This window comes from Pseudorca crassidens, chromosome 2 (genome assembly GCF_039906515.1).
Source record: "Pseudorca crassidens isolate mPseCra1 chromosome 2, mPseCra1.hap1, whole genome shotgun sequence".
Taxonomy (NCBI): Eukaryota; Metazoa; Chordata; class Mammalia; order Artiodactyla; family Delphinidae; genus Pseudorca; species Pseudorca crassidens.
In genome coordinates, this window is record NC_090297.1 from 130352763 (window position 1) to 130380585 (window position 27823).

At 43.3% G+C, this 27823-nt stretch overlaps 1 long non-coding RNA gene and 1 pseudogene across 1 annotated transcript in view; both read left to right on the forward strand.

Moving 5' to 3' along the window:
* LOC137219726 (uncharacterized) overlaps positions 1-27823 on the forward strand; it is a 295061-nt gene that overhangs the window by 67406 nt on the left and 199832 nt on the right. The window lies entirely within an intron of this gene.
* Positions 10758-11134, forward strand: LOC137211778 (ubiquitin-conjugating enzyme E2 D3 pseudogene; annotated as a pseudogene).

The window sequence follows — 27823 nt, forward strand, 5'->3', positions numbered from 1 at the left end:
AGACACTGTGTGGGCAGACAGGGATGTTTCTCTTTCTGAATGATGGGGGAAAGAGATGAAGGTTTATTTTTACGGTCAATTTCATTTTTTTTCAAGCTAGAGTCAAACGCTTGATATAATTAAAAATACATCAAGTCATCCAGAACAGTAGCAGTTGTGTGTTTGGTTAGATGGTAGGATCGTTGCCAACCCTTATCTTCAATTTTCAGATTTAGAATCTCTTTCCCATTTCACTTTAATTGGCTCTAGGCTTCCATCCATCCTTAACTTTGGGTTCATTTGTTGCAATTGTTTTATCGGAACTAAGTTGTTCTCCAGTGAATCCAATAAATATATGTATCTGATTCATCTTTGTTTTTATGGTTAGTTTTTTAAGATTATAAAACCAGACTCTTCAGAATGTTATATATAGGAGTAAATGTCTGCATCTCAGAATCACTTTATCGATGTCTCTGAAAAGGCATTAGCTATTAGGCACTAGCTTATTGAATCACATTTTTAAAAACTCTCTGTAAAAAATAAGAATTTGTATTTTCATTCTCCCAGCTCTTAAATCTTGTTGGTTTTTTACAACTCTCATAGCAGCTATTTTGGAAAACTTACTTTAAAAAAAAAAATGATTTCTTCTTTTTCCCAGACTGCCAATTATTCAGACCACTCGGTGGCAGAGGCATTTGCAGCAGTTATAACTGGTAAAGTCAAGACATTATTTACAAGAGCCGGAGTGCTGGTGCTGTTTGGGGTGGGGCAGTGGGGGGAAATAAAGTGGGGGAGAGACATGCAAGTTCCATGGTAGGTAGGGAAGTCCATTTCTTCAGCCATGAATGGAATTGGAAGCTCAGGGCCTAAAAAAGAGCAGGCAGTAAATGCTACAAATCATGGAGTGAGCTAATAGAGTGAAATGGAAGAAATTTCCTTCGCTTCCTAATGAATTAATTTTATTGGTGAAACAGAGGAAAAGCACCATTTAAAGCAAGGGTCTTGGAAACCTGGCACTTGTAAAGGAGTCAAAGGGTTTTGGTTCCATTGTACACCTAGATTGGCTTTGGATATGCAAAGCAGGGGAGGGAGCTCCAGTGCTCTGAGCCAGGAGTGGGTGGCATTCCTGGGGGAGTGAGGGAGAGAGGGAGCCGTGCTGCTGCATATTCAGGCATAGTCTGGCCCGTGAGAAATCCCTAGAGAATGTTCAAGAAATGGGACATCTAGTATCAGATGTTAGGTTGTTTGCTATGTGGTGAGAAAATGTAACCCATCCCTCATGACCTACAAACCATCAATAAAAATTCGGCTAACGTACGATGCTTGTTAAAATGATTGCTTTTAGTCAAGAGGATAGGGTTGGGAGAAGAAGGTGCAGAATTATGGAGAGCAGAAAATAAGAATTCAGTAAGGGGAGGCAATTGGAGCCAGAGGTGAGAGAAGGATATAGGTTCCCTTGCAATTTGCAGAAATCTCAAGGCAGGCAGTAGATTTTTCCCTAGGATATAAAATGGGGGTTTGAGCCAAATAGATGTATATTTTAAGGAGCATAGTAACCCTGCTGACCTCTGAGTAACATCTGTCTAAAGTGGTTACCTTTCTAGAGCGCCTTTACATTCATTCACATTGTTTGTTCCCTGATCCTGGGTGTACCCGCAGGGCTGGCAGGTGCTGGCCTTCTTTCTTAGTCTTGTGAGACTGGCAGCTGCCCAAGGAGGGAGAGACTGAGGGAAAGTGCAAGGGGGCTTTTAGTAAATCTGGGGAGGGAGGAGATTACTGCAGCTCTGAGAGTCAGTGGACAATGTTGGTAGGACCAGATCATTTGAAAAGCATTTGCAAAGCTTCATTTCAAGTTTCGCAGTTCAGTCATATCTAGTTCCCAGGGTGACAGCCCTGGCCCCGGGGTATCACTCTACTCTTTTCTGGGAGAGAGGTCCCATAAGAACCTGCTGGCCTGAGCTGCCCCCTGGTCTCTCATAGGCACATGGGGCCCTGATTTTCGGGTATTGTGGTAGGGTAGGAGTCGGGTAGGGGAATGGGGCTGTGATCATCCCTTTTTTCTTTCAATTGTTGGCTGACACTTTAGATTCCAGGAGAAATTTGATATGCTGACTTGTACTGTCTCAGGAAAAAAAAAAAAGAGTACACCCATCTCCCTTGCTTATGAGTGTGCCTTGCATTATACCTGTCTTGACTCTGCACAGGAACTCCTTCCTGAGGAAATCTTCAGTGCTCAGTGAATGGACTCTCTGTGAGGAAGAGAGGGGAGGATGCAGGAAGGAGGGAGGGAGGCAGGCTGAGGTGATTCAGAACCGTAAAAGTGGAGTCAGGGATGCAGGGCCTGGAGGTAAGGTTGACCGGCTGATTTGTTTCATGTGGTCGCGGTGACCTACATTCCCAGCCCTTTGCTCCAGGAGTTTCAAATAATTGGTCTCTGGAGATGCATGATGTCCTCCTTTAGGGTGGGTGAGAACACACCTTTGGGTGGTGATATTACTGATGTTGCATCAGGGGTGCTTACAGGGCTGGAGCAGGGTGTGGAAGTGCGGGGGAGAGGAAATGGGGGCCTGTGTTGATGACTCAGCACTGGCCCACGTACTGGGACAGCATAAAGAGCTCCCTTCAGAGGCAGTGATTCACTCAACAAGTATTTCACGGATGCAGGTAATGTGCCAGGTGTTGGCGAGGCAGAGATGAGAATGTGTAGCCCCCGCTGTAATGGAGCTCATCGCAGTTCTATTCCAGCTGGTGGGTCCTAAGTTCTAACAGCGGCCTACGGGGCCCCACATGACAGGCCCCATCACCTCTTTACCCTGTGCTCCTAGGCTGGCCTTGGCCTCTTGGCTGTTTTTGGAACGCGCCAGCCACATACCCATCTTAGGTCCTTCGCACTGGCTGTTCCGTCTTCCTGAAATGTTCTCCTCCCTCACCTCTTTCGTGTTTCACTCAAATGTCGCTGTATTCTGACCACGGTATTAAAAGTGCAATGGGCCTTCTTCCCAATACTCCTGATCTCCCTTATCTTCTTCTACATTTTCTTTCTAAAGCGGTTGTCTCTCTCCACCATACCATATGACTGATGAATTTTTTATGCTTTTATTATTTATTATCTCTTTTCACCTGCTAGAATATAAGTTCCACATGGACAGGCATCACCGATGCCTCCCAATGCCACTATTGAGTGAATTAACTGAATAAATTAGATTATAGTAGGAGTTTTGGGAAGTCATCCTGCCCATCCCCCTTCCTATGCCAGGCCTTTCCAGGCCTTTACGTGAGCCGAGCTCTCCCGTCCACATCGTCCATCTTGCCCTTGGCATTGTATCAGGGAAGATTTATCAGGTCCTCTAAGCAAGCTTGGCCGCATGAGGACCCTCCTTCCAGTGATGCCTGCAGGAAGAGCTATATAGCCAAGTAGAAGAGGGGAGGCACTGCTTTTCTGATCAGTGCTTTCAGGAACTTAATTGTTGCAGCTTTGGGATAATTGAGCAAAGGAAGTTCTTGAAAGAAGGCTTTGTATTTTATGTCAGAGAGCCCATTCCATTCTTCCAAATATGATCTAAATCTCAGCCATCCATCCAGTTCTACTTTTCTTTTAAGAGATTTTCCAGCCATCAGCAGTCACTGCTGTTAATATCCAGCTGTCACGGTCTAAGTGCCCACCCTGCATGTCTCAGGAATCCCATCCCTTCCCCAGGTATTTCTGAAAATCACCAACGAGTTCCCACACATCCCTCAAGTCATCTAGGCTCCTCCCAGCTCCATCTGACTTCAGTTTGCTCTGCTGATTACCTTGGGCTTGTAACCACGTCTATAGAGCTCCCTGTGGTCTAGTCCCCAAAACAAGAACACAGCCTGGACTTTATCTCCCCCAAACAGCTAATTCAAAGCTATAGCTCTTTGGTAGAATTTTCCCAAGGACCTTACGCTACCACAAGAAAATTATAACCCAGAAAAGGGAAGCTTAGTACTCCAGATCAATCATCAGTGCTTCTAGAGTCCATGGCCATGCTTCTTCATATCCAGAGTGTCCCTAACTGGCCACCTCTCTCCTTAGACTCCAGCCTGCTGCGTTGTTCCAGGACTCACTTATCTCCTTTGCAAAAGCTTTCCCTCTTGAGAGTCTTTCTTCCCCTGAATTCAAGCCCCTAACCCAACTCTGAAGTCAGCTCAACAGTCCCACTGGCCTTTTGTCTGTTACTCCTAAAAGTCAAGTGTGTACCCAACTTGAGGTTTTGTACTGGTGTTTCCCTACCTGGCATGCTCTTCCCATCGATCTCCATGTGCCAGGCTCCTTGTCCTTCAGGCCTGAGCTCACAGGACACCTTCGTGGAGAAGCTTCCCTGACCTCTCAGTCTCAAGAGTACTCTTACTCTCCCTCCTATCCCCTTCGTGTATTTTCATCGCAGTCCTTAGCACTGTCTGAAAGGATCCTGTTTATCCCTGGTCTGCGTGTGGTTACTCACCCCACCCCCACGCCTGTTTCTATGTCCCCAACATAAAATAGAATGCAAGCTCCCCGGGAACTGGATCCTCATCTGTCTTGTCCAACATTTAAATCATATCTGCAGGATTATTTGTCCTGCCAGCTTCCAGTTTGAGGTCACTGCCTTAAACTCACACAGGCACTATCCTGGGTTTCTTGGAGGGAGGAGTGAGGGAAGCTATGCCCTTCGAGGGGAAAGAGGTGAGAGAGGAGAGAGGGAGAGATTCCTTTTCTCTGGGAAGGGAGGGGTGGGGTGGTCAGAGAGCCTCTCAAAGAGTGAGGACCCCTGCTTCTCTCCCTGACAGTGCCTCTGGGGCCTGGCAAGGTTTTGGAGGGGACGGCACTCCTAGGAGGGTGAGACCCAGGCCCCGGGAGAATGGGCTTTCAGCCCCCTAGTCCCCATCTAAGGTTGGGAGAAAGTCACAGCGAGGTTAGATTTCAAGGGGTCATGTGGAGGGTACAGTGCAGTTACCTGTGTGGGCTGGAGGGGCCTCACCAATATTTTGGGCTCAGAAGCATCCCTGGGGTCCTTTGCACAGCCCTAAGTTATGGGGAGTGATGAATGACTGGGTTGGATTTCCCACCAGACTGGAGGGTGAAGGACTCTGAATCAGATTTAAATTAAAGTAAATAAATCCGTATGACGTTCATTTCTCGTACAACCAAGTTTGTGGACCAACATTCCTCCCTATTATTTGACATTTTGTTTTTGCCGAAGTTGGGGAGACAGGTGGAAGGGTTTGGTGGGAAGATGTAGCACCAAACCTCACACCAGCACAAGCCCCTCATCCTAGGGGCCCTTTGGATGCTCTTGAGTGTCTTCTTGTCACCCTCTGACAGCATCCTCCCAGATGTGTGTCTTGGTTTCAGCCTCTGCACTCCCTCATAGAGTGAGGGTCCAGCTTGCTCCCAAGCTGTGTTCCCTAGGAGTTTGCAATCACAGCATTTGCCACATATGTTCCAGCAGCAGGGATGAAGTAAAGGCATCAGAGGCCTCTTATGGTCCAGATGAGGGACAATCAGTGCTAAATTTATAGCATCCCTTGTCTGTGTCCTCAACACCACCGGTTTGTGAAGGGGAATTCCCAGGCTCTGCTGACTCAGTCCTTTTTTGGAAGAGAACAAAACCCTTCCTGAACCTTTTCATGCTCTAAACACCCTTCTCCTGCCCAGTCTCTCCTCCCCCACCCCAACCTTCCCTAGAGAATGACCTACAGAGAAGGAAACCAGCTGGCTCCGGCTGGCAGACGGGATGAGACTTACTGTGCAAGAATGTTCCACAAAGTGGAGCCAGTAGCCCAAGATGGTATTGCTGTTGCCACATCTAGAAAGCAGAGTTTCTCTTCTCTCTGGCCAAGTTTAAAGGGCAGGTGCACCATCCGTCTCACACGCTCTCCATCCTTCTGGCCCCGTCCACAGAAATCGTGACTGCCTGAGAATTAAGGCTGCATAGCTTACCGTGGGTGTGGGATCGCTCTATGCTGGAATGTTGCCTTCTTCCCAAGGGAGGTGAGTGCACGCAGCACAGGGTGAAAGCTCCCAACTCTCTCTCTGAGGACTGGCAAAATATAAAATACATTATCTGCTTGAGCGATGGAGGGAGAGTATCCCCAGGTGGATTCTTGCTTGTGCCTTCCCCACCTTTCACCCTTCTTACCCCACCCCCTCTACTTGGACAAGTGAAGGAGAGATGGAGGGAGGGAGGGAGGGAGGTTGGGGGGAGAAAGAGGGAGAAAGAGAGGGAGGGGGAGAGAGAGAGAGAGAAGGAGTCGAGGGGAACCCAGAGGTTGGGTTTGAAAGTGGGCTGGCCAGGAAATAGGGATGAGATCAGGAGGGCCCTCTTTATTGAGGGCACCTGTGTAACTGCTGTAGGGGGGACCTGAGGCCTGGTCACGTCAGTCATGAATTATAATATAGGGTGTACTCTATCCACCCCTGGGATTCAGCCATGTGTGGGCATCTCTGGCAAATTGGTCCAGTGATCCAGCCAGGGGACTCAGGAGCCTCCCAGAAGATCCCTTGTCCTCTGGAAGCAGGAACCAAGCACCACCATCTTGGCCTGGTAACAGAGCCTTGGGTTTCTGAGGGGAGGAGTGATGGGGTGAGCCCAGCATCTGTCATGCAAACCTGTCTGAGCCCTGGCGGCTGCCCTAGGGGAGAGGGAACTGGCTGCAAGAGGTTGCAGAGTTCTTGTAAACTCCACATGACACTGGGCAGGAACATCCTGCTTCAGGAGTCTGAGAAACTTGTAACCCCACGTGGAGGGAGGGGAAGCGTGCTCTTCCATATCTTGCCGCAGGTAACTGAGTGTCTGGTGGGACGTGGAGGATGTTATGGGAAGTGCTTTGCCGGAGCCACATGGTAGCTGGTGCGTTGGTGGAGCACATGTTAGACAGCTCCTAAAGATGCCGGGAAACAGTTGGTAGAAGTTAGTAGGGTGGGCCTCTGGTACCCTACACTAGCAGGATTACAACAACTGCAACAATAATTCCACCTCATATTTACATACTGGGATATGCTTTACAGAAAATTTCACATACATGTTCTGATTTGCCCCTCAGATCTTCCCACAGGCAGAAGCAAGTATAATAATCCTCCTCGGTACCAAGGGGGGTTGGACTTACAACCTCAAGGCCACTCCAGGGCCGTTAGGAGATGTCTGAGGACGCCTTGTGGGCTGTTCCTTAGGTGGACACTTCAGAAGCTGTGAAGTCAAGATATGAGTATTACCTGGGGACCTCTTCTCTGCTGAGGGTTCTGAACAGGAAATAAAACAGTAAAAATGGAGAAAAAAAATTTTTCTTTATTACTGGTAGAGGCTAAGTTGGAAGATGCAGCTTATAATGAGAATCAAATGGCCCTGCCAGCTGAGTACAGCGTTAGGCAGACTTGTCTGCCCTGCCACGGGTACAGCTGGACATTTTTCCAGGTAAGACTTAGAACATGAAAAGGCAAAGGGGAACAGAAAGAAGAGGAGGAGGGTGGGTAACTCATCTAGTTTCTCCATTTAACTCACCAACTGGGTGAGTGAGGGGTGGAGACGGTCAGGAGTGTCACACTAATGGCTGTCTCTCCATGTGGAAGAAATATAAGGGCTTGGGAACAAGTGTTCCTATATGAATAATTGTACTGAATTGACATGCAGTATCCACTGGGGCCAGGCCCTCTGTACTGGCAGGAGCTGCTTAGTTTTCCAGCCTGTCCAGAGTTGATTGCTTTATTAGTCAGGGTTCTCTAGGGAAACAACAAAATCAATATTGTGTATGTGTATGTACATATATATGTATATATCTATATATCTGTGTGTGTGTGTGTGTGGCAGGTGCGGGGGGGAGAGATCAATGTAAGCAAATTCACTGAACAAAATTAAATTGTAAAGATTTATATCAGGGTATCAATCCTTGGACCGATTAGTACCTCATAACCATCTAGGATCTGTGAACCAATGCCTGAGCCAAGATACTTCTTAAATTTTTTTTTTTGTATTGAAAACATAAGAATGACTTGCATCTTGATTCAATAAGTAACAAACAAGTGTCTTCTGTCTGCTAGGACCTGTGTTGTGGGGGGACACCAAGGGGAATGACATGTGATGTTTGTTTTCTGGGAGCTCAAGGTTAAGCGGAGGATGGCAAAGCATATGATGAGTGCAATTAAGAAGATATAAGCAAAGTACTGTTATGGTCCAAGGCAGGATTAATTCTGACTCAAGATCTGAAGAAGGCTCTGTGGAAAAGGAGACATTGAAATTGCACCTTGAAGAATAAATAGACTCCTGACAAGCAGAGATTAAGGAAAAGGATCTTCTAGGCTGTGTTGTATTTGAGGAATGTTGATAAGTCTGGTCTTGTCGGAGTGTTCTGGCTGGGGTCAGGGAGGGCGCAGGGAATGGCTGTAGGGGTTTGCTAGGGGCTAGAGGGCAGTAAGAAAAAGATAGGAAAGATAGGTTATATCAGGAAAGGCACCGAATGCCGTGTCAAAGAGTTAAGACTTCATACAGAAGGTCAGAGGAGGCTGTTGAATACTTTCAAGGAAGAGAGGGGATTTTAGAAAAATTCTGGCAGTGCCTCTTGGATTGAACGATGGTCTGAGGCTGGTGTGCGGGTCTTGGTGAGAGCTGGAGAGGGCAGAACCATTGCAGACGTAGTGGGAATGCATGCCAGGGGACTCATCTGAGAAAAGTGTTGAAGGCAGGACCTGATACCAGAAGTAGTTTTGGCTGGTGTAGCAGGGAGTCAGTCACGAGCTGACCTGCTGGTTTCTGTTTTCAGAGTGCGTTCTTCCTGTGTCAGAGCCTTTTCTACGTCTCCTGCTTCCCTCTGGGCTGGAGGTTCTTTGAAGGCAGAGAGTCAGGGTTTTCATCTTTGTCCCCCTCAGCCTTCAGCTCAGAGCTCTGACCATGTAAAGGTAATATATAAATGTTTGTGGCAACGAAGTGAACCCAAGAGGATAGGCTGTGGCATGCAAATCTCACAAGAGAGGTTCTATTTGTTGCTCTGTGAGTGTGATGCCTGGTACTTGAAGCGAAACTCTCTCTGTAAAGTACACGTGTGGAGTCAGAGGACTTATATGGGAATCCCCACCTGACATCCCTCAGTGGTCTCCTCGTGGAGCCCCTGAACAGTTGAGGGAGCCCAGATCAACAACAGGAGGTGGAGGAGGGTCCTGCCACCATCCTGTCCTGGGCTGGGGAAACTCACCTTAACTCTGAGGTCAGGCTGGCCAGGATGCCTGCTGAGAGGACAGCAGGCTCTAGCTACTCACTGGCCTAGGAGTCATCACCTCTGACCATCATAGGAGCCAGAAGAGCTCCCGGAAGTCATCAGTGGTTATGGGTTCCTGAGGTCACCCACAGGGGCACTTGCTGGCAGGGTGAGGGGTGTGGACTAAAATATTCTCTTCTTTAATTTACTTTTTTTTCTTTTCTGGAAAAAGTAATGCATGTCCATTGTAGAAAATCTGAAAACAAAAACAAGTAAAAAGATAAATTACCCATTTCCTTACTAGTAAATGTAGCCAGTGCCACATTTTTGTGATATAGGACAGTCTGTTCTCTCTCTCTCTGTAGAGGTATCTTACCATGTATATGGTATACCATACACCATACCATGTATATGTCCATTACCAAATATGTGGTGCTTTTTATCTCCTCAGTTAATCAGTAGGGCCCTCATCTGTCCTCATTCTCAGGAAGTACAGAGCTCATCCGAAGGCCCTTCCTTCTCCCACTGTCCATGAAGACTAGGGGCTCATTCAGTCCAAAGGGATCCAGAGATATGTTCAAACACCGGGAGGTGACAAAGTGGTATCTGATCAATCCTGTGCTGCTTGTTTTTCTTGCTGTCACATGGCTCCACTGTTGGAAGCTGTTTGTAATACTGTGATGTCTTCACAGATCTAGACTCTCATCACTACCATTCCATTGAGGAACCCCATGCTTGGGCTCTGAAGTTATGGCTCTCTAAGCCACAGGCCCTGGAACTGCACTGCGAGGCTTTGTGCCTCAACCACTGCTCTCCCAGAACTGGCCCAGCCCCACGAACCTCAGGCTCCTGTGATCAGCTGGTGTCCCCATCATGGCATCCCTTTGCCTTTCCTGCCTTTGGAATCTCCTTCTGCCAATGAAACATGGTCAGGGCCACCATTTTTCCCCCTAATTTTAAATCTTGAGGGAAAACAGGGGACCAGGTTACTTCCTTCTTAGAAGATCCTGGGTTCCTCATACAAACTGGTCCTCCTCTGCCCAGAAACTAGTTCTACCTATTAAGGAATATTAGTCAGGCTTCAGAAAATTTAATTACGTCATTCTCCAAAGAACATGCCACAAAACTCAGATCTCCCTCCTCCAAGATGGCAGATAGGACAAACTCAATGGATCGTTGTGTGACTGACTGGAAAGTTGTCTGATCTGTCCACCTAGGCAGGAACCAACAGGCAGCCCTGGCACATGATTATATGGAGCTTTCCTCTGGGACCAAATAAAATCCGCTCATCTCCCCATCCTAGAGCTGTCCTGGTGATTTGGGCATCTCTGCAGTCCGGGGGCAGGCTTGGAATGCCAAACACTGCCTCCCGAGCCACTGATGGAGTACCCAGCTCAGCATTTTTCATCATCAGTTTAAAAAGTGAAAATGCTTCCACATCTCAGAGCTGAGGAACTGGATCTGAATAATAATTATGTGTGCGTAATTGAGGCACTCCACCTTCAAAACATCCCCTGTCTTATCACTTCTTACCACTCCAGTTCAGGCCACTCTCACTGCTCTTCTAGACAATTGCAGTCTAGACAATGTTCTGCAGATCCAGTTGGGGATGACATGTTTCATTGGCAAGCCAGAATTATGGGACCTAGTGACAGCCCATATCAAGGCGGTGTATTCTTTTTGACAGTTCATTTTCCTACAGACTACCCCTTCAAACCACCTAAGGTTGCATTTACAACAAGAATTTATCATCCAAATATTAACTGTTTCTAAAGTTCTTTTATCCATTTGTTCACTGCCATGTGATCCAAACCCAGATGAGCCCCTAGTGCCAGAGATTGCACAGATCGATAAAACAGACAGAGATAAGTACAACAGAATATCTCGGGGATGGACTCAGAAGTATGCCATGTGATGCTACCTTAAAATCAGACTACCCTGCATTATAGCTGGAATCAACTTCACATTACTGTTAAAAAAAAGCCCAATTTCTCTGCTTCCACTTGATCCCCTCTAGAGTCTATTTTTCACACAGCGGGCCAGAGTGTGCTGCTCAAAGCCCTCCAATGCCTTCCCACAACACACTAGAAGAGCATCCACTCTCCCCACTGTGGTGTGAAGGCTCCACCACGTGACCCCCATTCATCTCCCCAGTCTCCCCACTTCCCCGCCTCCACTCCAGCCACACAGCCCTCTTGCTCTCCAAGAGTAGCCCCAGCCTATTTCTTCCTCAGGGCCTTTACGTGTGCTTTCGCCTCCTCCTGGAATATTCTTCCTCCATTTCTCCACTCAGTTCCCTCCCTGGATTCATTCAAGTCTTTACTCAAAAGTCAGTTTTTCAGAGGGGACTTTAAAACTAGACACTGTTCCCTGCCATACCCCACCTCCCTCCATCATGCTGGAGCCCTAGATCTCACATTGTTTTCTTCATAATTCTTACTATGAACCCGTAATTTTTATATTTTATTGATTCGTTTCCTTATTTCTTGCTTGGTTTCCTAGCTGAAGTTCCTTGAGAGCAGGCAGAGCCATGCCTGCCCTTTTTGTGGTGGAATCCATTGGGCCTAGAATGGCTCCTGCTACACAGAAGCTGCTTTGTGAACATGTTTTACATGAATGAACATAGGAGGCCATTTCTCAGGTTTATGGAGATGGAACACAAGTGGTGAAATTGCTTGTCTGCATAGAGGACCCTAAGCATAAGTGCACACACACACACACACACACACACACACACACACACACACACACACACACACTGTAGCAATGAAATGGGTAGACAGAAATATAAGTAGATTTCTTTCCTGAGATTTAAAGCTATGGTTTGGGTCCGTTCTCAGCCAGAATCTGCTCTACCTTAGGGCGTTTCTTCTGGTCCTACAGGGCTACGTCATTCTTTGCCAACTGCGCAGGCAGATTCTTCAGGAGAAATGAGTCTGTGAGAAAGCAGTCTGGTTTCTGAGTGACCTATCTTCCTTAGTGGAGCCTCCTGAAGGCCTCTCACATTTTGGATTTAAAAACAGGAATGGTAAGAAATTTGGGTAGGTTTTGGCCAGATAATTTTGTCCAATGTGACATTGGCTGGGGTCATTCGCTTGTCTGTAGTCAGCTGCTGCCTAACATAGGCTGGAAAGTCTTAGAAGGCTTCACTCACATGCCTGGCTTCTTGATGCTTCTCTGTGAGGCTTTTGTCTTTCTCCATGTGGCTGATTGGGCTTCCTCACAGCATGGTCTCAAGCTAGCTGGACTTCCAAGAGGGAGCAGCAGTTTACCACTGAGTTCTAATTGTAACTCTGTTACTTATTAGCTTTATGACCCTGGGCAAATTATTTCAGTTCTCTCAGCTTAAACTTCCTCATCTGTGAAATGGAGATAATAATGCATGTCTTAGAATGTCATTGTGAGGATTTAAAGTGATATATGTATAACAGGAAAATAGAATCCCGGAACCTCAGGACCCAGGCCTTTGCGTGGACAGGGAGAGAATAACTTTTCTATTCCCTTCCTTTCTACTTATGATAGCTACTTATGGGACAGTGATCTCAGACCACACATGTGACCTGTGGCTCGTGCCAGAAAATTTGCTGTTTCAAAGCTCTGATGATTCTTTGTGTTGTTTGGGGTAGAGCCCAGAGTAGAAACTCACATAGAGAGCCCTCTGTAGTTGTTGAAGGTAATGCACAGGGGGGATGAGGCAGTGCACCAAGGGGACCTGGAAATTCCCTGAGTAATAAAGTAAGAGGAAATGTCTGTTTCCTGGCCCTGGAAAGCAGAGGAAAGAGAGGATGGTGGAAAGCTCACAATGGCAGGTTGAGATCACGGGTACATGGAGGATTAGCAAGAGATGCTGCCTGGCCTGATGTGTGATATTCCACTTCAGTCTGCCTCTGGTCTGCAGTTGCCTCCATTATCACAGACTTTCAGGGAAAGCTTTCTGTTCGTGCTGTGTGGAGGCCTAAGGAGCAGGGGCCATATCCACTCAACACCGGAAAAGGAGAGAGGACAGCATCTCAGAAGGGAGATGGTGAAAGGGGGTAAGAAATGCGCTGACAGCAGGAGTTCGAAGAACATTTGCATCCACCTGGGAAATTCTGGAAAAGATAACTGACTTCTCTAACTTAGGATGGTTAGGTAGGGGCTCAGACTATTACACTGGGGGCAGCTGAGCCAGGAAGCTGGTAGAGTTGGGGATATTCTGGTTATGTACGTAAAGGACTTGGCCCACAGATGACTTAGCGTAGTTGGTGACTTCTCTTACTCAGAGTTCTGGTAACTTGCTAAGGGAAATAAAGCTTGGCATGGTAACTGCCATTTGACTCTGGTCTGAGTCTAAGTCTTCACTTTTACACTATTCCGCATTTCCTTCAAGTACTCTATATTTGTGCCTAAGCTTTTTGTTGTTGTTTTTTTTTTAGAATATTAGAGCTAAATTAAAGGTGCGGTGGCAGCTTATAGCCAAGTTAAATGGTGACTCACTCTAGGTCACCGGAGGCAAGGCAGGGCATTCTTAGGGTTGGCTGAGAATTGCCCAAGTGCACTTTCTCTCGAGGTCAAGTCTCCAGTGATTAGCAGGCTCTGAAGTCCTTCTCTGTTCCAGCTATTTTAAAATCTTGTTTATATGCTAATCATACTCCATCCTTAGCTGGCCTTCTATCATCTGTCAAGTGAATAGTCACCATAATGGGAAAAGGACCCAGAAATTTAAATGAAAAAAGACAAAGAGTGTGAGTGACCAGAAGCCAGCTTAGCAGAAACATAAATTCCTGTTCAGAGCCACCTTGTCTCATATCTAAGCTCACACCTTTATTTTTTATTTACTCTGGCATAAGAAGGTTTCCTTGCATTAGCAATGGTACTGTTAACGTTTTATAGGCTGTAGAAGTCATGGTCCCATTGAAATCCTTCCTCATTAGATGGAGGACTCTCAGATTTATTGAAACATCTACTGAGTTTAAGTCAGACTGTTTTCTACCCCTACCAAGGACCTGAGAATTCTTTGAGGGTGTTGGTGACATTTAGCCCCCTATCAGCTGTTAACATACACTCTTTCTTCCCCAAGGAGTTTTCAGAAAACTCTTCCACCTCCTTTTCTTAACGGAGACCTGGATCTCCTCAAAGTCTCAACTTCCTCTGCAGTCCTCACTCGTAGAGGCTGCTCATCCTTCCATGCAGCAACCTCCCAGGAAAATGATTGCTCTTCCTGACTCTCACCTCATTTCAAGGTTAATCCCTTCACCTGTGCTCTTGATCCTGGTGCTTCCTGCCTTTTCTGGAACTTTGTCACATCATTCATCCCCCTCTATCCTGTATCTTCTAGTTCTCCCCCTCTAAGTCTATCAGCTTGCTCAAGTTGCCTCTGATGTCAGAAGCTTCCCTTGAATCCACATCTTCTAGCTCTCAACAACCTCTTCCTTTCTCATGCAAACTCTTTAGAGTGGGCTGTACTTTCTGTCTCTACTTCTTCACTTCCCATTTCTTTTTAAGTCTCTTAACTTGGCTTCTGGTGCCATCATTCCATTAAAATGATCAAGTTAAAATTACCAATGATCTCTTAACTACCACATCCAATGGGATGTTTAAGACCTTATGTTTTGCTGTACTTCTGTTGCATTTGATGCAGGTTATTGAATCTCTTTCCTATTTTGGCTTTCATGTAGTCTCACTCTTCTGGTTTTTCTTTATGACCCTTCCTCTAGATCTCCTGTGGATGGACACTACTCTCTCTTCTCACCCCTTACATTTTGGTGTTCCTTAAAGCTTACATTTTTAGTTCAGCTCTCTTCTCATTTTACATATTCTCTCAGGGTCAGTGCACCCACTTTTACGGTTTAAACCATCACCGTGCTGCTGCTAACTCCGAAATCTCAGACCTCTTGCAGAGATCTTTCAGATCCTTCTGTTGAATGACTTGCTGGAAGTCGACACCAGGTTGCTACTCACCCCAACAAACCTAAATGACTATGCTGAATTCGTCATCTTTCTTACCAAACTTCCTCCTGTGTTCTCTAGCTAGATTGGTGGCCCCACCATTTACTAATCACTTAAGTAAGACATTTGAGGGCCATCCTGAGCATCTCCCTTTCTTCCCTTCTCATTCAATCTACCTCCCAACGTGGCTGGTTTCGCCTCCCATAGAGCTCTCATTCTATTCCTGTCTCATCCCCACAACCACTTCCCTACTTCAGGCTCCTATCACCTCTCTCCTAACCACAACAACAACTCCTAATTGCTCTCCCAACCTCCATTGTTTACCTCCTTCAAATCATCTTCCAGACAGCTGGCAGAGGATTGCACTTCATAACTAAGTTTGACTGTAGTATGCCCTTGACTGAATTCTGTCCATGGCTCCCCAGTTTTTATTTGCAGGGTGAAGTGCACATTCCTTAACATGGTATACACTGCTCTTCATGAGTGACCCCTGCTAGCTTCTCCAGGTTAATTTCCTGGCATCCTCCTCACAGTATATTCTCCAGCAAGAAAGTTTCTTTTGTTCCCCAATGCGTGCCATGTTATTCCTCAACACACACACACACACACACACACACACACACACACACACAGGCACGCACGTACACACTCCTCTTTCTCTAAGTTGGATGCCATTTCTTTATTCTGCCCCAAGACCCTGCCATTTCTACCTCTACAGTTTACCACATCCCATTGTGATTTTCAGTTTTTTGACTGTCGAGAGCAGTGTTTTAATATCTGGGCTGCCAGTGACTAGCCCATAGTAGGCATTCCTGGTTCATATTACAAATTACTTAGTATTTGTTGAATGGATGAAGGAATGAACAAACGTGTTCTCTAGGGAGTTCAGGCTCCTGGATCTGTCTGTATAGATTGGGCCTCTCTGTATCTTCAACTCAGAACGTGAAGAGTGAACTAACAACGGTGCCTACAGATACCTCTGAGACCACCTTGTCACTGTTCCCATATTTTATTGTAATTCTCAGATTGTTTGGTCACTTCTTTGGTATTGGAATAATAGGAAGATTTCTCCACAGATCCACATGCTGAATAGTAAAAGCAACTTATAATTCTGGGATTACTTGCATAAAATTAACATGTACATAAATAAGCTATTTTCTATTTTCAGGCTACCTCAGAAAGGGTTGCTTGCTCCTTTTCTTTTTTTTCTACACCTCCTTATTCTCCTACTCAGTTTGCTGGGTGGGAAAAGTGTTCCCTTGTCAAGAGAAGGAAATTCTTGGAGCTGGAGGAGGCCGAGAGTCATTGCAAACTTTGCTTCTTCCTGGATTTTATAGAGTATTGCATTAGGATGGGTATCTTCCAGTTTAGAAAAGTTTGTCTCTCTGTGAGTCCTACTCTCTCCCAAGCATCCTCCTCCCTATGGCCCCCAGTACCCAACTGGAACCCCCTCTACCCTCCTGAACATACGTGAAAAATTCAGAGCAAGGTTAGTCCTGGGCAAACTGAGGGAGACGCGAATTCGGATGCATTGTCTCATGTCCCTTCCATCCCTGCAACACAGAAAGAGAAGGAGGGCCCTCCCATCAGCAAATTAGTGGCCGAATTTCAGGCCAGAGAGAGGGAAATGTATGAGGTAAGCAGACCTTTTGTTGATTAATGTCTTCAGACCACGTTACAGAAGCAATTGCCTGCTTGACCTATTAATCAAGATAGGGAAACATTTGTCTTTGAGCAATAAATTTTAAGACTCTTCAGACTTCCTATATATTCCTTAGCTTCTTCCAATCACAAAAATTTCTCAAAGAAAACTGAGGGGCAGGAGTGGTAGCGATAAAATTATAGGTTTTTCTTTGTTACCCAGGAAATTCTAAATGCAGGCTACTCCTGAGGTTATGAGACAGTTCTAAACTGGGAAATACAGCATGTGAGGACAAAGACAGCAGGGACAGTTGCTAATAAGTGGCAGGCTATATTCTTTCTCTTGTCATTTGCTGCAGAAACATGAATCATGACCATATCTTTCTAGATCAGGGAGGGCCTCAGAGTCCCCCACAGATGCTCCCGTGCCTGCTGACATATCCCTCGTCAGATGGCCTGAGTGTGACTGTGAGCTGTCCAAATGTTCCTTCCCTACTTTGAGAGCGCTGAAATGGAAAAACCCCAAGAATGTACTGCAATGGAACCTAGGACTCTTAGGCTGGGTTTCTTTAGCTGCTTGATACAGGATAAAAAGTTGGAAGAATGCTAACGGATATGTCATGGGTGGAGATAATGGGTAGATAAACGGCATTACAGATATGTGAGACTATCTATTTCAGGGTAGAAGACAGTGAGGGATGGAGTGGGAGGTCTGAGGGGCATATTTCTCCTTCTCCATTCCTCTGTCCTTGCCCCAGTCTGCTCAAGAGGTACCAGAAAGATGCAAACATGGAAGTATATTTTATCTAAAAGAATTATTCCGCTTTTGATTTTAGTTAGTTTTGATCCTTCAAATAGGATGACCTTGTAAAAGTGTTCAAAATATAGAGGAGCCACAGAGTATGACCCACAAAATTCTTCATTTAGGAGATCCACAGATTTCAAGATAATTGATCAAACTCCCCAATTCGTTTTATGAAGCAATCATAATTTTAATCTCAAGATTTTCACCAAGATATAAACTAAAATAAAAACTTTAGATTATTTCCATTTATAGATGTAGGTATAGGACTTTTAAATAAAATATTATTAGTTAGAGAGACTAGTTGTAAATCCAGTTGATGGAGTCCTAAAAGGGGGGTGGGAAGGGAAGAGGTGAGTAGAAGGCACTAAAGAGAAGCTCTACTCCTGTCGTTATTTGGACAAGAGAAAGTCCTGGTGAGTTAATTACTTCAAGGAATGAAAGATAAAAAGGCTTATCATTGTATAGAATACAGTGAATCCATGTTATCAAAATAATACATAGTAGTGGGTAAAAGAAGTGAATTTGTAACACAAATACTGGTGTATTTTTATGTCAGCGCCTACTATATGTCAGTGCCTACTATCCTATGTGGAAATGAAAGCTGGATAAACTAGCTAAATATAAAAGTGAATCAGTGGTATTTAAGAGGTAGTGTGGTACAGTTTTAGTAATCAGAAGACCCGAGATCTAGTCCAATTCAGCCACTAATCTGCTGTGAGAACTTAGAGAAGTCAGTTGACTTATCGTGAAATTAGGTAGTTGATTTAGATCAACACTTCTCAAACTTTAATATGCATGTGAATCACCTGAGGATCTTGTTTAATGTGGATTCTGTTTCAGTCCGTCTGGGGCTGGCCTGAGAGTCTGCATGTCTATGTCTATGATCTCTATGTCTCTTCCACTTCAACTGAACATGGTTTCATGATGTGCTCTTTTTTTAAAAAAATTTTTTGCTTTTTTATAACATCTTTATTGCAGTATGATTGCTTTACAATGTTGTGTTAGTTTCTGCTGTATAACAAAGTGAATCAGCTATATGTATACATATATCCCCATATCCACTCCCTCTTGCGCCTCTCTCCCACACTCCCTATCCCACCCCTCTAGGTGGTCACAAAGCACTGAGCTGATCTCCCTGTGCTATGCGGCTGCTTCCCACTAGCTATCTATTTTACATTTGGTAGTGTATATATGTCAGTGCCACTCTCTCACTTCGTCCCAGCTTACCCTTCCCCCTCCCCGTGTCCTCAAGTCCATTCTCTACGTCTTCATCTTTATTCCTGTCCTGCCCCTAGGTTCATCAGAACCATTTTTTGTTTTTAGACTCCATATGTATGTGTTAGCATATGGTATTTGTTTTTCTCTTTCTGACTTACTTCACTCTGTATGACAAACTCTAGGTCCATCCACCTCACTACAAATAACTCAACTTCATTTCTTTTTATGGCTGAGTAATATTCCATTGTATATATGTGCCACATCTTCTTTATCCATTCATCTGTCAATAGACACTTAGGTTGCTTCCATATCCTGGTTATTGTAAATAGTGCTGCAGTGAACATTGTGGTATATGTCTCTTTTTGAACTATGGTTTTCTCAGGGTATATGCCCAGTAGTGGTATTGCTGTGTCCTATGGTAGTTCTATTTTTAGTTTTTTAAGGAACCTCCATACTGTTCTCCATAGTGGTTGTATCAATTTACATTCCCACCAATGGTGCAAGAGGGTTCCCTTTTCTCCACACCCTCTCCAACATTTATTGTTTGTAGAATTTTTGGTGATGGCCATTCTGATCGTTGTGAGGGGATACCTCATTGTGGTTTTGATTTGCATTTCTCTAATGATTAGTGACATTGAGCATCCTTTCATGTGTTTGTTGGCAATCTGTATATCTTCCTTGGAAAAATGTCTATTTAGGCCTTCCGCCCATTTTTGGTTTGGGTTGTTTTTTGACATTGAGCTTCATGAGCTGCTTGTATATTTTGGAGATTAATTCTTTGACAATTGCTTTGTTTGCAAATATTTTCTCCCATTCTGAGGGTTGTCTTTTCATCTTGCTTATGGTTTCCTTTGCTGTGCAAAAGCTTTTAAGTTTCATCAGGTCCCATTTGTTTGTTTTTATTTCCATTTCTCTAGGAGGCAGGTCAAAAAGGATTTTGCTGTGATTTATGTCATAGAGTGTTCTGCCTATGTTTTCCTCTAAGAATTTTATAGTGTCTGCCCTTACATTTAGGTCTTTAATCCATTTTGAGTTTATTTTTTTGTATGGTATTAGGAAGTGTTCTAATTTCATTCTTTTCCATGTAGCTGTCCAGTTTTCCCAGCACCACTTATTGAAGAGACTGTCTTTTCTCTGTATATTCTTGCATCCTTTATCAAAGATAAGGTGACCATATGTGTGTGGGACAATCTCTGGGCTTTCTATCCTGTTCCATTGATCTATATTTCTGATTTTGTGCCATACCATACCATCTTGATTACTGTAGCTTTGTAGTATAGTCTGAAGTCAGGGAGGCTGATTCCTCCAGCTCCATTTTTCTTTCTCAAGATTGCTTTGGTTATTCGGTATCTTTTGTGTTTCCATACAAATTGTGAAATTTTTTGTTCTAGTTCTGTGAAAAATGCCATTGGTAGTTTGATAGGGATTGCATTGAATCCGTAGATTGCTTTGGGTAGGATAGCCATTTTCACAATATTGATTCCTCCAATCCAAGAACATGGTATATCTCTCCATCTGTTTCTATCATGTTTAATTTCTTTCATCAGTGTCTTATAGTTTTATGCATACAAGTCTTTGTCTCCTTAGGTAGGTTTATTCCTAGGTATTTTATTCTTTTATTGCAATGGTAAATGGGAGTGTTTCCTTAATTTCTCTTTCAGATTTTTTGTCGTTATTTTATAGGAATACAAGAGATTTCTGTGCATTAATTTTGTATCCTGCTACTTTACCCAATTAATTGATTAGCTCTAGTAGTTTTCTGATAGGATCTTTAGGATTCTCTATGTATAGTATCGTGTCATCTGTAAACAGTGACAGTTTTACTTCTTCTTTTCTGATTTGGATTCCTATTATTTCTTTTTCTTCTCTAATTGGCATGGCTAAAACTTCCAAAACTATGTTGAATAATAGTGGTGAGAGTGGGCAACCTTGTCTTGTTCCTGATCTTAGAGGAAATGGTTTCAGTTTCTCACCATTGAGAACGATGTTGGCTGTGGGTTTGTCATATATGGCCTTTATTATGTTGAGGTAGGTTCCCTCTATGCCTACTTTCTGGAGAGCTTTTATCATAAATGGGTGTTGAATTTTGTTGAAAGCTTTTTCTGCGTCTATTGAGATGATCATATGGTTTTTCTCCTTCAGTTTTTTAATATGGTGTATCACATTGATTTGCATATATTGAGGAATCCTTGCATTCCTGGGATAAACCCCACTTGATCATGATGTATGATCCTTTTAATGTGCTGTTGGATTCTGTTTGCTAGTATTTTGTTGAGGATTTCTGCATCTATGTTCATCAGTGATATTGGCCTGTAGTTTTCTTTTTCTGTGACATCTTTGTCTGGTTTGGTATCAGGGTGATTGTGGCATCGTAGAATGAGTTTGGGAGTGTTCCTCTCTCTGCTATATTTTGGAAGAGTTTGAGAGGGATAGGTGTTAGATCTTCTCTAAATGTTTGATAGACTTTGCCTGTGAATCTATCTGTTCCTGGGCTTTTGTTGGAAGATTTAAAATCATAGTTTCAATTTCAGTGCTTGTGATTGGTCTGTTTATATTTTGTATTTCTTCCTGGTTCAGTCTCATAAGGTTTTACTTTTCTTAGAATGTGTCTGTTTCTTCCAGGTTGTCCAGTTTATTGGCATATAGTTGCTTGTAGTAATTTTTCGTGATACTTTGTATTTTCTGCAGTGTCAGTTGTTACTTCTTTTTCATTTCTAATTCTGTTGATTTGAGTCTTCTCCCTCTTTCTCTTGATGAGTTTGGCTATGATTTATCAATTTTGTTTATCTTTTCAAAGAACCAGCTTTTAGTTTTATTGATCTTCATTATAGTTTTCTTCATTTCTTTTTCATTTATTTGTGATCTGATGTTTATGATTTCTTTCCTTCTGCTAACTTTGTTTTCTTTGTTGTTGTTGTTGTTCTCCTTTCTCTAATTGCTTTAGGTGTAAGTTTAGTTTGTTTGAGATTTTTCTTGTTTCTTGAGGTAAGATTGTATTGCTATAAACTTCCCTCTTAGAACTGCTTTTGCTGCATCCCATAGGTTTTGGGTCATTGTGTTTTCATTGTCATTTGTTTCTAGGTATTTTTTTATTTCCTCTTTGATTTCTTCAGTGATCATTTGGTTATTTAGTAGTGTATTGTTTAGCCTCCATGTGTTTGTATTTTTTACAGTTTTTTTTCCCTGTAATTGATGTCTAGTCTCATAGCCTTGTGGTCAGAAAAGATACTTGATACAATTTCAATTTTCTTAAATTTACCAAGGCTTGATTTGTGACCCAAAATATGATCTATCATGGAGAATGTTCCATGAGTACTTGAGAAGAAAGTGTATTCTGTTGGTTTTGGATGGAATGTCCTGTAAATATCAATTAAGTCCATCTTGTTTAATGTGTCATTTAAAGCTTGTGTTTCCTTATTTATTCTCATTTTGGATGATCTGTCCATTGGTGAAAGTGGGGTGTTAAAGTCCCCTACTATGATTGTGTTACTGTCAATTTCCCCTTTTACGGCTGTTAGTATTTGCTTTATGTATTGAAGTGCTCCTATGTTGTTGGGTGCATAAATATTTACAATTGTTATATCTTCTTGTTGGATTGATCCCTTGATCATTATGTATTCTCCTTCTTTGTCTCTTATAATAGTCTTTATTTTAAAGTCTATTTTGTCTGATATGAGAATTGCTACTCCAGCTTTCCTTTGATTTCCATTTGCATGGAATATCTTTTTCCATCCCCTCACTTTCAGTCTGTATGTGTCCCTAGGTCTAAAGTGGGTCTCTTGTAGACAGCATATATACGGGTCTTGTTTTTCTATCCATTCAGCCAGTCTATGTCTTTTGATTGGAGCATTTAATCCATTTACATTTAAGGTAATTATCAATATCTGTGTTCCTATTACCATTTTCATAATTGTTTTGGGTTTGTTTTTTAGGTGTTTTCCTTCTCTTGTGTTTCCTGCACAGAGAAATTCCTTTAGTATTTGTTGTAAAGCTGGTTGGGTGGTGCTGAAGTCTCTTAACTTTTGCTTGTCTGTAAAGGTTTTAATTTCTCCGTCAAATCTGAATGACATCCTTGCTGGGTAGAGTAATCTTGGTTGTAGGATTTTCCCTTTGATCACTTTAAAGATGTCTTGCCACTCCCTTCTGGCTTGCAGAATTTCTGCTGAAAGATCAGCTGTTAACCTTATGGGTATTCCCTTGTATGTTATTTGTTGCTTTTCCCTTGCTGCTTTTAATATTTTTTGTTTGGATTTAATTTTTGATAGTTTGATTAATATGTGTCTTGGCGTGTTTCTCCTTGGATTTATCCTGTATGGGATTCTCTGCGCTTCCTGGACTTGATTGACTATTTCCTTTCCCATGTTAGGGAAGTTTTCATCTATAATCTCTCAAATATTTTCTAAGAACGTTTCTTTTTCTCTTCTTCTTCTGGGACCCGTATAATTGGAATTTTGGTGCATTAAATGTTGTCCCAGAGGTCTCTGACACTGTCCTTATTTCTTTTCATTCTTTTTTCTTTATTCTGCTCTACAGCAGTTATTTCCACAATTTTATCTTTAAGGTCACTTATCTGTTCTTCTGCCTCAGTTATTCTGCTATTGATTCCTTCTAGAGAATTTTTAATTTCATTTATTGTGTTGTTCATCATTGTTTGTTTGCTCTTTAGTTCTTCTAGGTCCTTGTTAAATGTTTCTTGTATTTTCTTCATTCTGTTTCCAAGATTTTGGATCATCTTTACAATCATTATTCTGAATTGTTTTTCAGGTAGACTGCCTATTTCCTCTTCATTTGTTTGGTCTGGTGGGTTTTTACCTTGCTCCTTTATGTGCTGCATATTTCTCTGTCTTCTCATTTTGTTTAACTTACTGTGTTTGGGGTCTCCTTTTTGCAGGCTGCAGGTTCATAGTTCCCGTTTTTTTTTGGTGTCTGCCCCCAGTGGCTAAGGTTGGTTCAGTGGGTTGTGTAGGCTTCCTGGTCGAGGGGATGTGCCTGTGTTCTGGTGGGTGGGACTGGATCTTGTCTTTCTGGTGGGCAGGGCTGCGTCTGGTGGTGTGTTCTGGGGTGTCTGTGAACTTAGTATGCTTTTAGACAGTGTCTCTGCTAATGGGTGGGGTTGTGTTCATGTCTTGCTAGTTGTTTGGCAAGGAGTGTCCAGCACAAGAGCTTGCTGGCCGTTGGGTGGAACTGGGTCTTAGTGTTGAGACAGAGGTCTCTGGTGGTCTAGTGTCCTAGACTTGGCTGTCTCACCTTGGAGGCTCAGGCCTGACTCCAGGCCAGAGCACCAAGACCCTGTCAGCCACACGGCTCAGAAGAAAAGGAACTAAAAAAAAAAGGAAGAAAAAAATAAATAAATAAAAAAAGAAGAGAGCAACCAAACCAATAAACAAAACCACCAGTAATAAGAAGCACTAAAAGCTAAACTAAGATAAACATAAAAATCAGAAACAAATCAGTCACAGACAGCAAACCCCAAGTGTACAGCTGCTCCCAAAGTCTACCACCTCAATTTTGGGAACGTTTGTCATCTTTTCAGGTATTCCACAGATGCAGGGTTCATCAAGTTGATTGTGGGGATTTAGTCCACTGCTCCTGAGCCTGCTCGGAGAAATTTCTCTTTCTGTTCTTTGTTCGCACAGCTCCTGGGGTTCAGCTTTGGTTTTGGCCCCACTCTGTGTGTAGGTCGCCCTCAGGCATCTCTTTCCTGCCCAGACAGGAGGGGGTTAAAGTACCGGCTGATTAGGTCTCTCTGTCTCTCTCAGGCCGGGGAGAAGGAGGGGTACGGTAGTCATAATTGGAATGCGGGGTGAGCCAGCGGCGGCAGAGGCCAGTGTGACATTGCAACAGCCTGAGGTGCACCATGTGTTTTCCTGGGGAAGTTGTCCCTGGATCTCGGGACCCTGGCAGTGGTGTGCTGCACAGGCTCCTGGGGTGGGGGTGGGGGTATGGGTAGTGACCTGTGCTTGCACACAGGATTCTTAGTGGCAGTGGCAGCAGCGTTAGCATTTTATGCCCATCTCTGGGGTCCGAGCTGATAGGTGTGGCTCGTGCCTGTCTCTTCTCTGTAGCTCACTTAGGCAGTGCTCTGCCTTCTGTGGGCACACAGGGAAGGAATCCCCTCTCTTTGAGCACTCCAAAACAATGGTCTCTTGCCTCTTAGGCAGGTCCAGACTTTTTCTCTGACTCCCTCCCAGCTACCTGTGGCGCACTAGCCCCCTTCAGGCTGTGTTCATGCAGCCAACCCCAGTCCTCTCCCTGGGATCTGACCTCCAAAGCCCAAGCCTCAGCTCCCAGCCCCCACCCGCCCCAGTGGGTGAGCTGAGAAGCCTCTCGGGCTGCTGAGTACTGGTCGACACCGATCCTCTGTGCGGGAATCTCTCTGCTTTGCCCTGTACACCCCTGTTGCTGCACTCTCCTCTGTGGCTCTGAAGCTTACCCCTGCCCACCCCCCCGCCCCGTCTCTGCCAGTGAAGGGGCTCCCTAGTGTGTGGAAACTTTCCTCTTTCACACCTCCCTCCCAGAGGTGCCCATTCCATTCCTATTCTTTTGTCTCTGTTTTTTCTTTTTTCTTTTTCCCTACCCGGATACATGGGGATTTTGCCTTTTGGGAAGTCTGAGGTCTTCTGCCAGTGTTCAGTAGGTGTTCTGTAGGGGTTGTTCCACATGTAGTTGTATTTTTTTTGATGTAGGAACAGGTGGCGAGGACCCAACGAGAGGAACAGTCAACATGCCTTCAAAACCAGAACTCTTCCCCTTTGCATTTATTCATTGGAAAATGACTTCAACCCATGTTTCTGTGAATGCCAAAATTTTGTTCTTTTTATGGCTGAGTAGTAGTCTATTGTATATAAGTACCACATCTTCTTTATCCATTCATCTGTTGATGGACACTTAGGCTGCTTCCATATCTTAGCAATTGTAAATAATGCTGCTATGAACATTGTGGTGTGTGTATCTTTTTGAATTAGTGGGGTTTTTTTTTTTTTTTTTTCGGATATATACCAAGGGGTGGAATTGCTGGGTCATATGGTAATTCTATTATCAGTTTTTTGAGAAACTTCCATACTGTTTTCCACAGTGGCTGTACCAATTTACATTCCCACTAACAGTGCACAAGTGTTCCCTTTTCTTCACATCCTCGCCAACATTTGCTATTTGTGTTCTTTCTGATGATAGCCACTCTGACAGGTGTGAGGTGATATCTCATTGTGGTTTTGATTTGCATTTCCCTGATGCTGAGCATCTTTTCATGTGCCTGTTGGTCATCTGCATTTCCTCTTTGGAAGAATGTCTGTTCAGTTCTTCTGCCCATTTTTTGATTGGGTTTTTTTTTTTTTTGATGTTAAGTTGTATGAGCTGTTTATATATGTTGGCTATTAATCCCTTATCGGTCACATCACGTGCAAATATTTTCTCCCATTCAGTAGGTTGTCTTCTTGTTTGTCGATGGTTTTCTTTGCTGTGAAAAAGGTTTTAAGTTCAAATAGGTCCCATTTGTTTATTTTTTATTTTATTTCCTTTACTTTAGGAGATGATTCAAAAAATTATTGCTGCGACTTATGTCAAAGAGTGTTCTACCTATGTTTTCCTCTAGAGTTTTGTAGTATCTGGTCTTACATTTAGGTTTTTAATCCATTTTGAGTTTATTTTTGAATATGGTGTTAGAGAATGTTCTAATTTCATTCTTTTACATGTATGTAGCTGTCCAGTTTTCCCAGCACCACTTATTAAAGAGACTGTCTTTTCTCCATTGTATATTATTGCCTCCTTTGTCATACGTTAATTTACTATAAGTGTGTGGGTTTATTTCTGGGCTTTCTATCGTGTTCCATTGATCTATAAGTCTGTCTTGGTGCCAGTAGCATACTGTTTTGATTAATGTAGCTTTTCTTTTCATTCTTCTCCAATAAATTTTATTCCAACAACCCTCCCCAAATTTCTCCTAATCCCTAGTAAAAGCTGACCTTCCCTTTGTCTCTTTGGACTTGCCTATGTTTCACCATAGTTTACATTTTTCTTTTTTTTTTCTGATGACCTTGGGTTTGTTTTTTTTTTTAAAAACATCTTTATTGGAGTACAGTTGCCCCACAATGGTATGTTAGTTTCTGCTTTATAACAAAGTGAATCAGCTATACATATACACATATCCCCATATCTCCTCCCTCTTGTGTTTCCCTCCCATCCTCCCTATTCCACCCCTCTAGCCGGTCACAAAGCACTGAGCTGATCTCCTTGTGCCATGTGGCTGCCCCCCACCAGCCATCCATTATACATTTGGTAGTGTATATGTGTCCATGCCACTCTCTCCCTTCATCCCTTTGTAGTATAGTCTGAAGTCAGGGCACATGATTCCTCCAGCTCCATTCTTCTTTCTCAAGATGATTTTGGCTATTCTTTTGGGTCTTTTGGTTTCCATACAAATTTTAAAATTTTTTCTTCTAGTTCTGTGAAAAATGTCATTGGTATTTTGATAGGGATTGCGTTGAATCTGTAGATTGCCTTGGGTAGTACTGTCATTTTAACAATATTGATTCTTCCAATTCAAGAACATGGTATATCTTTCCATCTGTTTGTGTCATCTTCAATTTCTTTCATCACTGTCTTACAGTTTTCCGAGTACAAGTCTTTTACCTCCTTAGGTAGTTTTATTCCTAGGTATTTTATTCTTTTTGATGCGATGGTAAATGGGATTATTTCTTTAATTTCTCTTTCTGATACTTTGTTCTTACTGTATAGAAATGCAACAGATTTCTGTATATTTTGTATCCTGAAACTTTATCAAATTCATTGATGAGCTCTAGTAGCTTTCTGGTGGCCTCTTTAGGATTTTTATGTATTGTATCATGTCATCTGTATTGTATCATGTCAGTTTTACTTCTTCCTTTACAATTTGTATTCCTTTTATTTCTTTTTCTTCTCTGACTTCTGTGGCTAGGACTTTCAAAATTATGTTGAATAAAAGTGGTGAGAGTGGGCATCCGTGTCTTGTTCCTGATCTTAGAAGAAATGCTGTCAGCTTTTCACCATTGAGTATGATATTAGCTGTGGTTTGTCATATATGGCCTT